Raw genomic sequence first — 9,763 nt, 5'->3', positions numbered from 1 at the left:
TCAGCTCCCAAGTCTCAAGTTATGGAAATGGATGAGAAAAATTTGCAGTGGCTGTCTCCTAATCAGCTCTTATTCCCCCACCCTCTTTCTTTATGGAAATATGATATGGATGCCAATTATTTCATAATGGAAATATGTCATGGATACCATTTATTTCAAAAATCTCTCTCTTTTCATTTCAAAATTAATTCATTTTTTCATTTTCACACTAAAATCAGACCAAAAACCCTTCTCTTCTATAATATATATTAATTTGTCACACCTTCCCCCACTACTTACCATTATTTTTTTAATTTTTCTTTCATTTGATCATACACTTTTATTAAATTAATTAATATTAATCATCTCAAACAAATTAACTTAACTCTAGAGTTATCTCAACATGTTTCTCATCAATCACAAAAGTTATTAGATTTATCAATTTAAATGCATTTGTCAATAATGTCAGCTCCTTGTTACCAAATTTGATAGTTTCTTCAGTACAAGCACAACTCATCAATAGACACGTGGAGGAATTTGAACTCAAAATTTGTTTACTTTAGTAATATACTAAATAAATAAATTAATCTTGTTTAACATAATTTTCCAACCTAGCTGAGCTCTACACGCGTGGAAAGTGGAGAGGGATGTCATATATTTTTAATCAATCATTTTATGCCAAAATTAAACCCATTAATTTGTTGAAGGTGGAGTTTATATCCAAAAGCAATGACGTGGCGTGAGACAATGGAATCAACTTGTGCTGGAATTCGAGGAATCCCACATTAAAAGTTGCTGTCCTTTTGCATGGATGGCTTTCAGCCACATCTTATAAATATATATATATATATATATATATATATATTTTATCGTAATAGAATCTGTTTGATATATAATCCTAAAAACATTATTAAAATGTTTCGTGGGGTTGAACAAATTCTTATAAAAATACGAAAAAAGTGCATCGAGGATTATCTGATACATTTTGTTTCTTATCTTTAAGATTCTGACTCATAAAATTCTTCTGGATATATTACCATTTTATATATAATATATAGTAAAAAATTTATTTGTTCAGGAAAATTTGTCCTCAGTATTTTAGTCACACAAAAATAGTAATTCAAATTCTTAGTGAATTTCTTATTTTATGAGTATTTTAGAAAAGATTACTGGATTTTTTGGGAGTGTATTTAGCAATCATGTTGATCGTTATAATTAATTGCCAGATTGGCTTCACTACTTTTACTACTTTTTTAACCTTAATTACAATGGTTAAATTACACTTTTAGACATAATCATTTCTTTCACTTATCCTTTAGCTAAATAAAAGATCATAAGAAAATTGGCAAAAACATATTTCATTATGTTAAGCAAACTAAACCCACAAGAGAGAAGGGAGAGAAATCATTTTGTGAGTTTTAAGCAAAATTCATCGAAAGAGAGAAACTATTTTATGGATTTGATCAGAATGAGAAATAATTTTGTACCAACCTAACTTAAATGGATAAGACATATATATCAATCTTTAAGGTCGATGAAAATTGATCTTCATTCTTCAATTGTCGAACTAAAAAAAGAAAAAGAAATTTATTAATTATGTGGATGAATTTAGCTCTTGAATTTCTCTCTCTCTTCCTCTCGTTCGTGTTAAAAGCTTGAGCACCCATATGAAATGAATAACGAGTGGTCCTTTTTTTGGGAGAGTTCTAAGTTGCTACGGAATTAGACGTATTGAAAATTTGTGGCCATCCATTATTCAAAAGCAAAAAGAGGTAAGTGGAGATTAAAGATCAAATCACACACTACTGTTTAATTACTGTCAATTATGACCTATTGTTACATTTTCTATGTCTTTTTCTTTGACTTCTCTTTTCTATTATTTTTCTATTATCATTCCTAGGTATGTACGTCTTTGGTACTAAAAGATACAATGTTATTCAAGAACGAGATGAAATCTTTTAGTTAATATGAATTTAATTCAACAGTAATTAGTACCTGTCCCTGATCAAGAAGTCATGAGTTTGAACATATCCACTTGTTGTAAAAAAAAATCTTTTAAAAAATATATAAAAGTTTTTCCATAATAGATACCGTGTGACTTACGCTAGTGGATCGAACTTGAAACTTCAAGGTAAGTGGTACTTAAGTCTCAAATCCTTGCTACTGCACCATATCTCAAGGGACTAATCTTTTAAAATACCTGATTAAATTCTAATAACATAAACCACGTGTCTATATATAAAGAAGTTCCTTTGCGAAAAAAAAAGAAAAAAAAATATATAAAAAGAAGTTATACCTACAAACTAGAAAACATATACTAGAAAACATACAAACATATAGCTAAACCCGTAAAAGTAGTGTTTATGGACTTAATTAATTTTTAGAAATAGAAAATAGAAAATAGAAAATAAAATAACTATCAAATGGGGGTTTAAATTAACAAATTTAATTTTTAAATTTGTAGAGGGAACTTAAAATAAACAAAATTTTTAAAGCTAAATTGTCAGAAATAAAATAAAATACAATAAGAAAAGCAAAATTAGAGGGTCCAACCTTACATTTTAATCTTTTATATGCAAGAATTTTCAAGTTTACAGATTAGGGAAAAATTAGAGACACATTATTTTACTAATTTCATTATAATTATCTTATTTATTTATTTTTGCGTACTTACAACTTTATGTCACATTTATTCTCAACAAGAGAGCATCAAATAGCCAGTATTCTTCATCAGTCTTTTATTATTAGCCCACCAATTAAATAGTTAAATCAGAATTTATTCTTTAAAGAGGATATATTCATCTTTTATTCCATTTTTATTTTTATTTTAAATATTTAATATTACCCTCTCTATCACAATCTTTTTTTCAAATTTCATTATAATTCGCTTGTCACCATATTTATTTTATTTTGCGTACTTGCAACTTTATGTCACATTTCTTCTGAACCAGCATCAAATTCATATCTATTTTATTATTAGCCACCAATATTAAGTGATATGATTCTCAAAAGAAGATAAATCCATTCTGGATGACACGTTGGTATTAAGTTTTTTATTTGTCGCTTTGTATTTTGTTGGAGTAGGAACTTAACCACTTTTAAGTCAATTGAGATTTTAAATATCAATGTATAATAGAAATGTCGAAGTTTCAATTGATAGGGTGAAATGTTATCTCGATGAATATTTATTTTAGAAGAGATCAGTAAAAGATATTGAAGGTAATAAATAAAACCTTTCAATATTTAAATAAGTTAAAAAACTTTATTATTAACATTGTGTTTGCTTGTATTACATACTAACCGTTTTTATGATATAACGAAAATATCGACTCAAATTTTAACGTACTGCAACATTCACAAATCACTATATGCGATATTAATTCCATATGTATTTGCATTTCTAATGGCTTGGATTTTTCGGAAATATACTTGTCCTAGGTTATATATATAAACTTAGAAGTTATAAGTTTATTTGTGAATTTGAGTGTTTAAAATTCTCTTAGCTTTACAGAGTGTTTAATAGCTATTTAGATTTTAATATTATATTTAATAATTTCCTAAAATTTAAAGAAGTATTTAATAATTAATTTCTTCAAATTTGTGAATAATAAGTCCCTAAGTTCTAAAAATTGATTCTTTTAAAAGTTAAAATATTTTAAATCGTTATGTATTATATTATCCTTTAACCTTTATTATATGAATTTTATAACATAATTACAAATGATAAATTAATTATGCTTTTTATTTATATATGTTTGAACAAATAATGAGAATGAAAAAAATTTCTTTTGTTCTTTTAACTTGACATTAATAATTTTTAAAAATTTTCACAATATTTGATAAGATAATAAAAAATAATTTTAAAGATTATAAAAGTACAGAAAAGCAATTAATTAGATTTTTAATTTAAAAAGTATCTATAGAAAAATGTACTTTTGCAGGGAATAATATCTCCTGGAATTGAATGTTAGGTGTTGAAGTTGAAAGGACCTATGATAGTGACATATTTTTTTCTATTAATATTTAATATACTAAAGAGATGTAGATTTTGTTAAGAATATTCCTCCAATGCAAAATGAATAATGACAAAATTAGGAAGAATGAATTTTGACATACTTTTTGAAGTACTATTGGTGAGTCACTAAAAATAAGATTTTTATTTACGTTGGAACAAATTAGAAATGAGAATAAGAAACAAGAAATTTGTTGTTGTTTCTAAAATTTTTATACAATTTTGAGAATGTTTTTTTACAAAAATGACAAACAAGAAACATAAATAGTCTTGAAAGACTTAGATTTCTTAATAAAATTGGAAACAAAACAACGTTTACAAATGAACCGCCGTAAAACTTTCAAATCGTTAACCTTAAAACTTTCAAATCTTGTTATGTTTTTCAATCTTAAAAAAAAAGATATCTTTTGGTACTCAAACTTGCAACAAAAATAAATGGATGGTAATTAGAGCACTACAAGGAATTACTCTCTTCTCTCTATGAAAACACACTCGAAATTAAATAAAAATTTCAGGGTTATTGGAACACGTGTCACAATTATATAGGTCTTTATTTGATTAGTAGCAAAAATTCAGTTTCCATTTCAAATTGGGCAGTGATTGAATTACCCAAAGCCTTCTTAAGACTATTAAAGATGAAATTTGTGAAAAAAAGCAGCTGATTATTTACAAGGTTTTTTTTTTTTCGAAAAAATACCTCAAATTTAAAATTAGAATAAAAGATTGTCAGTTTCCACTACTTCACGAGACCAAACAGCTCGAAAACCAAAATACCTATTGTTTATCGTTCTAGTCGCCAACCCATCGACAACAGTGTTCTTCTTCTTCTTCTTATGTGTGAGTAATTATCAATTCAACCCTTTTCTCATTCCTTCAAGGCTACAAGTTCTTCAACAAGCCAGATCATTTCTATCAAGTCGACATCCTCCTTCCTCATTAATCTACCACCAACAAGCAAGACGCAACCTAGCATTTATTATTATTATTATTATTTTATTTTTTTGCATTAGTTCACGGTAATATCTCTTACAAAAGTGTTGATTAAAGTAAGCTAATTTAAGACTTAAAATAGAGCATTTGTGTACAAAATACTCTTTGGTATAGCATCCATAAACATGTTGTAAATCGAAATAAAACGATGATATTCTATATTGTCCACCTAAACATAGCTTAATAAAAAGATATATCTTCAACTTATACTCAAACATTGTTGAATTAGGAAAAAAAAAAAGAAATAGTTAATTCACTTATCACGTGTAATAACACTTTCAAGTATGAAAATTGATGAGATAAAATATCGCATTTTTTTAATATAACAATATGGAGTTGATTTGAATCGTCGACTTTAATAAACGAGGAGATGTTTTAATTATTGAGTTAGAATTTTAATTTTAATGATAATAAAAAAAATATTGCAGTTGTTGTCCCTAATTAGGTCATATTCTACAACTCCCTCTCAATTTATATGGAAATATGAGATGGATTGCATATCATATATTTTCAAAATGGAAATATGAGATGGATACCCATTTCAACAATCTCTCATCTCTTTTCCTTTGGAAAACTATTCAGAGTTAATTATTATTTATATTCTCAATTACCATCTTCATTTCAAACTCCTAAGGTTTTTCATTTTCATATATTTTCTTTTTCTTCTATATATTTTCCACACCCTCTCCCACTAGTTATATTATTTTTTTCATTCATCATCATAAGCTTCATAAATCTTATTGGTACTAAAAAAAAAAAGAGAATATATATATAATTAATATGAACATAGCCCAGTAGTAAGTTGGTACAAATTCTTTTCTTTTCTGGTCGTCCTAGGTTCAAACTCACACACTCCCATTTTATTGGAGAGATATATATAAATTACAAATTTATCTTAATTACTCCAACGTCAACCCTAGCGTTATCTCAACATGATCTTCTTCACATATAATTCCAAAAATTAGCCGGAAGCAATTTAAATTGGTTTTGCCATCTCCATTTTCTCCCTCATTGTGGACACTTATCATGTCATTTCATCATCATATTATAAATCTTACCACTAAATCCAAAATCTGAACTTAAACAATATTTTAAGTATATTTTCAACATAAAGTATACCTGAATCCCGTGTGAATTAGCAAGGACCACCAGTGGAGAGTGGTAATTGTATTCATATTTTTTAATTTGAGAGAGATTTCAAGACATGACATCATGATATATAAGAAATCTAGGAAAGAGGACACGATATCATAACGTGGCATCGGACATGGATCAACTTGTTGATTGGAGAAAATCTAAAGAATTAAAGTTGGTCTCTTTCCATAGATACTCTTCAGCCACATAATTATTACTTTCTAAGGTTTCTATTCTTCCCGTTAAGTGAGTGTTGCGTTGCAAGGACTACAAACACAGCGTTACATTGATTAGGAAAATTTCATGATATATAAATAAAAAAAGAAAAACGGTAATACTTATGTCCAAACCACTTGAAACCATTTGAGTGAATTTAACCAGAAACCCATAAAGAGAGAGAAGCCATTCAATGGATTTGGAAAAAAATCCACCAAGAAATTTAAGTTGCTCCGGAAGATGAGTATTGAAATTTGAGTAGTGTACTTGACAACAATAACCTTTAAAACCCATAGCTTTTACCTTTATGTCTTTTTCTTTGACTTTTCTATTATTATCAATATTATTATTCTAATTAAGTCCATGCATATCTTTGGTACACGCACAATTAATTACATGCCATTAAAACAAGATGAAATCTCACCTAATTAAATTGTATTAACAAAATGCCACCTAATATTTTTATGCTCTCACTAAACTAATTAGGATTAACTATTTATTACAACTATCTTTGTGACAAAAAAAGTGTAGTACAACAAATATGTAGCGCAAGAATTTGAATCTCCAAAATTGCATCGGGAAGAAAAGACACTATTGAGGTCAACTCCAAACTATGAGACAAAGGTAAGATGTCATCCCACTATCTGCAATTTATAAATTCTTAATGTCAACTTGATCATAGTTCGACCTCAAATTCTCCTCCTTACGTGTTGTTAAATTATTTAAAAAAAAAAATCTAACTCTAAATTCCAATGAATATGACACTTATTCGTTTGTGGTTAGATTCTTTATTCCAAATTCTTGAACTTAAAGGAAAAAAAATTTTAATATTAGGAAATGTCAAGATTGCCTAGAATGATCAACGTTGAAATGGATGATTTTAAATTAGTAAACAATTAACTTTTTCCATTTTATATATACTAAAAGTATTTTAGAAAAGAAGTGTGTGTGTGTGTTTTTTAAATTAAAAAAATTATATATTTATGTTATATTTATAAAATTTAGAATTAAAAAAGATTAATAAAATATCATTCTATTTCAAAAAAAAAAAAAAAAACACCCCAAAATAATCTTCTGTCTCTATTAATCTAAACTCCATATATTTCCCGTCTTACAACTCAAAAAAAATAAATTATGGTTTTTGTTTTTTTTTTTAAAAAATTCTAGTAAATCTCAATTCACTATATTCAAAATTTCAAATTAACTAGGATTTTAAATGAAGCACTTATGTAAATTTGTAGTTAAAACTTGTTATTTCTTTTATTTTACGTTTTAATAAGGTCACTCTCTGGATGTTTAAAAAGAAAGGTCTCTCTCTGGAATTCTTATGGGCCTGGGTGTGCTATGGACTTTTTTTGGTCCAAAAAGAACTAAAAAGTGAAAATTTCCAAAAGTACTAATTAACCAAATATTAGCCATTATTTTTTAAGTAAAGAACCAAAATTTATCTTAATTAACCAAATTCAAATTGAATATTATTTTAAATTTAAGAATATAACTTAAAAGACGATTAAATTGAGATTTCAAAAGTTATTTCTTAAATTCATGATTCCATAGATTAGATTAAAATGTATATATAAATATAATGGTAGTCGAAAAATAGAATTAAGCCGCCGAAAAAATAATGAATTGTTGGAAAAGAAATAAGGCTGAAAAAAGATAAAAGCCATATAAAAGTAGAAATAAATCGCCAGAAAGGGAATGGGTCATCGAAAAAATAGAAAGAGCCGTGGAAATGTGAAATAGAATCACCAGAATGTTATAGCTAGGCTTAACAAATAAGGCTCGACAAAAACGACAAGAGGCTTAAATAGGACCGAATGGACTAGGGCGTAGAAGTCAACAAGCCTAAATGGACTAGGGCTGACTCGAGCTCGACAACGAGCAGTTCTCGACTGGCGAGAACTCCAGTATGGCCTGCCCGACTATTCCATGCAGCCCAATCCAAATGGACCAACAATCAAAATACTAGTTTCAACGGGTGGAATGAACACGAAAGCTTAAGCCAGCGTGATCCATCCAAATTCGTGAGCTCGAGAGAAATATGAAATCTCAAATCTGGTGAATTCTTTTGAGAACTTTGGTAAGTTGAGAATAATTCTTTGATTACTTTCTATATTTGTGAATAATTTACTAAAATATAAATACTTAATAATAGATGTAATATTAGCATTAAAGGATCATTACTTGATCACAATCTATATTTATAATTATTTACAACAATGACATTTGTAAAATGAAGCGTCAATTTAAGACCATTTCTATATATTGTATATCTAATTTATGTTTTTATTAAAGGCACATGATAATCAAAGTGAACTAATTAGTTCAGTGGTAATTGACATATATATATCTTCAACCAAAAGGTGATGAATTCAATCCCCACCCTCACATAAATCATGCTCGCTGGATAGATAGTGCTACGAATAATGGCATTTTTATAGTTAAAAAGTGTTGTCAAGTATTGTAAAATGAATTATTTTCTAACAAAATTTTGTAGAGCTGTCTCTCCTAAAATGAAAAACCCACCATGGAAGAGTTTGTCTAAAGCCAAATTCCAAATATTTACTTTTCATGGAGGAGACGTTTGTTTGCAAGATTTCAATGGTGGAAATGCATATAAACGACAATAGGTCTCTTTTTTTCATTTCTATTTTAAGTCCTGATTAGGGGAGTCTTAACGACAAATTCGGGTTTTCAGTAATATTTTTTGCCGTCTCTAAAACTCTTTTTTCTTATAGCGTAAGCTTACTTGGGAATATGAATTTGTTTTTTTGGCTCTTCTTAAAAAATTAGAAACTCAAGAAAAAGTTATCCTTTTATATAAAGAAAATGTTCAAAAGTGAAAAATCCAAAATTTTGTCTGAACACTATCATGCCTAGCTAAATATTCAATCTTTATTTATTATTATTTTTTTGATAACGGAGAGTCGGAACATTGCTCTCCTATACTCAAGGACACTCGTGCCTATCTCAAGACCTGGACCTGAGAGACGTCAAAGATTTTTAGTATTAAGTTCACTTGAAGCTTCAAACTTGAGTCTTTCTAATCCAGTAGGACCAAAAGACCACATTTATTCAATCTTTATTAGAAGTTAAAGCTTGAAAAGTTTGATCGGAGCAAATACCTAGTGTGATTAGAGCAACCAATCATCCATTAGCAACGCAGGCATGTAGCAAGTAATAATTAGGTTAGTCGATCCAACATACACCAATCAAACTTGAGGTGATTCTTGTGACGATGGTACGTACGCCCAATAACATACTATGACATTTGACACATTAATTGTCCTAGACGTGATCAATGCTCAATATATCTAGTTGGATAAAAACTCATCAATTGCAAAGAATAAAGTTACCTTCAACTTTAATCATAACGATTTCTCCTCTCTTATAAGTATAAAGAGAGACGAGACTAATCTAAATTAAAGT

This window comes from Momordica charantia, assembly GCF_013281855.1.
Source record: "Momordica charantia cultivar OHB3-1 chromosome 4 unlocalized genomic scaffold, Mcharantia_2.0 BLBB01000004.1, whole genome shotgun sequence".
NCBI classification, from domain to species: Eukaryota; Viridiplantae; Streptophyta; class Magnoliopsida; order Cucurbitales; family Cucurbitaceae; genus Momordica; species Momordica charantia.
This window is presented reverse-complemented; position numbering follows the sequence as displayed.